The sequence below is a fragment of the Gymnoscopelus braueri genome (genome assembly GCF_963280865.1).
Source record: "Gymnoscopelus braueri genome assembly, chromosome: 4".
Lineage (NCBI taxonomy): Eukaryota > Metazoa > Chordata > Actinopteri > Myctophiformes > Myctophidae > Gymnoscopelus > Gymnoscopelus braueri.
In genome coordinates, this window is record NC_137605.1 from 7,020,719 (window position 1) to 7,025,029 (window position 4,311).

Here is a 4,311-nt window from a genome sequence, read left to right on the forward strand (position 1 = left end):
GTTTAGGGGTTCCTCCTGCCCCCTCCACAAGCGGGAGGTGGCGTAGTCAGGCATATCATTTAGCTCCAGTTACTACACTCACATTTCATATCACACACACCGTACAGTAAGAACTCCTGTAACTTATTTAATTATTATTTTTTTACGATACCGATATTTTCCGATATTGATTTTTATGCTAATATCGGCCCGATAATATCAGGAGTCCGATAATATCGGACATCCCTACCCACAATCAAAATCAATCAGTATTGACATCCTTAGTTGTCAGACTTGAACAAACCAGCGAAACCAGTGAATAACTTGTTGAGGTTTCTTTTGGTTGGTGTCCATCTCCCAGTGAGCAAACAAAAAAATGCATCCCCGGCGCTTTGATACCAGGCTTTATTCTGCTCTGCCTCCAACTCTCTCTGTGTCTCGAGAGCCTGCTCCTGTTCTTCCAACCGAATTGCCTCCTGCTTATCAGCTCTTTGTTTTTGTTCCTTAATCACCTGAAATAACACACATTACACAACACCATGAGATATAAAAACATATTCATATAACATATTCTATAATAATTTTTATAATTATAATTTGGGGTGTCCTTGGGGGGTGTTTTGTCACTGTATAATGTATGCATTTACCCATCCTATAATCACTAGGAGCAGTGAGCAGCCATTCTACGGCTCTCGGGAGCAATTACGGCTTAAGAGTCTTGCTCAGAGACACACTTAGATTAGTGGGACTCATTCAAACCAGTGAGTCCCGGGACTCACACTATTGAAAATCTAACAACATCACTCTTATTATATTAGATATATTAGATATTATATTGATATTATAGCTATTTTATTTTATTATATGTGATGTTGTTACCTGACAATTAGTTGACTTTTGGTGAACGATATCGGTATCGGAAATTAGGAGTTGGACAATATCGGTATATCGGTTATCGGTAAAAAAAAAAGTCAATATCGAACATCCCTAATTGTGGGTGTTGTATCTGTCTTTCTATGTGTGTGTGAGGGGTTGGAAATGTCACACAGTGATACAGAATTAGGATTTGGAAGCAGCTTAGCAAGAGATACATTTTGAGTGAAATGGAGAAAATAAGCAATGACATGTTCTGGTGGGATTGGGAATAGAATGTGAACCACATGCAGAACTCAGTGGATACCACTAGGTGTCACTAGCCACCTTGCGGTGGGAAGGGCTGTTGGCAGAGGGGGAAGCAGTCTGGCTGTGTTCATTGATCAGGACACATGACTCTGATTATGAATATTGCAGGGATGATATTAACTTTGCATGTGACTGTTAAATGAGTGAAATGAATACAATTGGAGTTAAAGCAGCTAATGATAAACGAGACCAGTCTGAATGCTATGCAATATACAAGAGCTTTAAGTTTTGGTCAATTTATCATATTAAACGGTTTATTGTGAATTAATCAAGTAATTGGATAATCATGATGTAGTATTACCATGCAGTCATCAATTCAATGTTGGGGAAAAATCAATCATCTGGGACTGGGAGTGATTTAAAATGTAATCTTTTACAAATATAATCTGTAAAATTGTATTTGTGGAACCAGATTAAGATGTATGGAAATGTTCTCAGTATGATGTTATTGGTGGAGCCAGAGTTGATATGATTGGACCAACCTAGAATGTTAGGGCAGACAAAGCCTGGAAATAGAGAAGTAAGGGATTCCTCATCAGGATTCCACACCATCCATCAAAGATATTACTGCAATCTCTCAAGACTTCTATTTTAGCACTTCCATAGAGACAGTGTCAAATTCAGTTGATAGGAGATTATAGTAAAATGCTGTAAGTCTGCTCTGGTTCCCTCATAGCAATATGTTGTTTTTTGTTTAGTTTAGTTTTTTCCCTATATTGAAGATGGGAAAAATATTTTTTTATTCTTTACTTTTATTAATTTGGTTTGATTATTGCTATATACTCAATGCATAAGCACCTGCTATACGTAATATAAAAGCATATCTAATAAAAAAATATTGACTTTGTCAACATTATTCTCATGTAGGTTCTTCATATCTCTAGTGGATAAATGTGACTCCTGTTGAACTGTAAAATATTTGTTTCTACCAGTGTTGGGGGTAAAGCATTACTTTGTTAAAGTAGATAACTTTTTCGTGTTACAAGTAACAAAAAGTTTTGGTTTTGCAATTCAAATAATCAGTTACTTAGTTATGTTTTCAAATAAGCATTTTTTTTTTCAAATATTTGTTACATAAAAAATTAAAAATAAAATCCTGACTCATTTGCTCTGTTTCCCTGTAGGTATGTCAGGGCACATTTGCAGCTCAGTCAGCGAGATGAAAGAAGGGTTAGGGTTGCATTATTTTGAATTTGTACTGTAGTTGAAAGTGTCAAGTCAGAACATCACAGTGAAATTCTAAGTGTGCCTGTGCCCGGGTGACAAGTGTCTGTCAGCTTCAAAGACCTACTTCCACAACACTGCATGGTGGTGACTCCACATTTTATGTTTACTTGTAATCAAACATGATTATTAACATCTTGTGAGCATTTACAGTGTGTTATGTGTATTGTTTTGTATTTCAATATGTCATTATGTTAAGATTACTGTATAACTCACTGTATAGGCTACATTGAGATTATGTTTCCACCATTGACTAACACAATACACAGTAAAAATCAAAACAACATTATCACTTATAAAAACTTAAAGTAATACTAGGTAACGTTTTCAACAAAACTAAAGTTAAATTGTATATCTTTTGCGAGTGGCAAAAGTTTCACAAAACCCACTCCATGAATTTCACCCCCGGAAGCCTTTTATTTATATATTTTCTATTGAAAGTGGACTGGGGGGACTTTCCCGGGGAAATGACGTTCCTGGCCAACGTCATGACGTCGTGGCCGACGTCCCCAGGAACTACCGCAACGGTTTCCTGTTTGGCCAGGAACTACCGCGCTATAACAAAAAGGAACCTCACGCTGATGTTAAGATAATGTAGGATTGGAAGATCGAAAAAGAACAGAAAAAGAAAGCACAGCTCATGGTAACTAATGCTCCACTGGCTAAGAGAAACGATCCGTAGATAGTATAAAACAATTAAAAGATCGCTTTTTGAAACGCTTCCGGCTTCCGGTGAAAACGAATGGAATTCTGGGTAATCGAGGATTACGGAAATTGTATGCAGTGACGGTAGTGACCAGCAGAGGTTGCTAAAAATCGTTATTTGGGATTCTGCATTGTATAACTTTAAATAAAAGAATAGATGAATTAACAGACTGAAGCAGGAGGAAAGTAATTCCTCACTCATAGTAATCGGTTACCTACTGCTAACTTACAACTGAGTCCCTTATAAATAGCCGATCTACAAGCTACTGTGACGCATTATGAGATTGTAGATCGTCTATTTTCACCTCTTTGAGTTTCTTTTACTTACTAGGGGTATAACGGTTCATAACATTCAATGGGTCAATGCAGTTCAGAGGTGTCATGGTTCAGCTCATTTTTTATACAGCCAAAAAGTAGAAATGCAAGAGATATTTTGTACATTTTTCTTTATTAGACTTGGGAGAGCCGACAGCAGCTAATGTATGTTAGCCAATCTATTTAGGAGGAGCGACTGAGATTGTCACTAAATGAGACCTAAAGGTCAGTCCACCTTAAGGCCAGGTTATCTCATTGTAACAGCCACTTGACTGGAATAAGCAATAATAAGTTTCAAACAGACACCAACAATGTGATGGTGGCGCCCTCTGCTGGAACAGTCTTGTTGTGCTACATATGAATATCTATTATCAATATCTATAATAATTTGCCTGATGAAGACCTACATGGTCGAAACGTTAAGCCATTAAAACAGTTGTTTGAGCTTTAACCCAGTCTGCAGATGTTTTGCTTGATTCCTGCCTTCCAGCACCTGGCCAAAATACAGGTACACTAGATGTGCACACAATCTCCTCATTGAATATATCATTATCCATTTCCTAAATGCTTCTTCAATAATCCACATATTAAATATTTTGTTATACACATGGTTAGTTTTTCTCATAAACTGCATATTTATAGGTCTATGGACAATAAAATACGTTATTGACCTTCTAGAATGTATCTACAAATAATCAGTAAAACAATAGGCAGACAATAGTGCTTTTGAATGTTTTTATTAAAAGGATGAATACATTATGGGGCCAACATCTCTTTACACCAGGGGTTCCCAAACTCCTTCAGCTCGAGACACAGAAGAGAACCAAAGAGCAAAAATAGTAGATCTACAAGCTTGTGAGCTTGTAGATCTGCTATCACTATTAAAATGTATGTTTTATTTGTTTG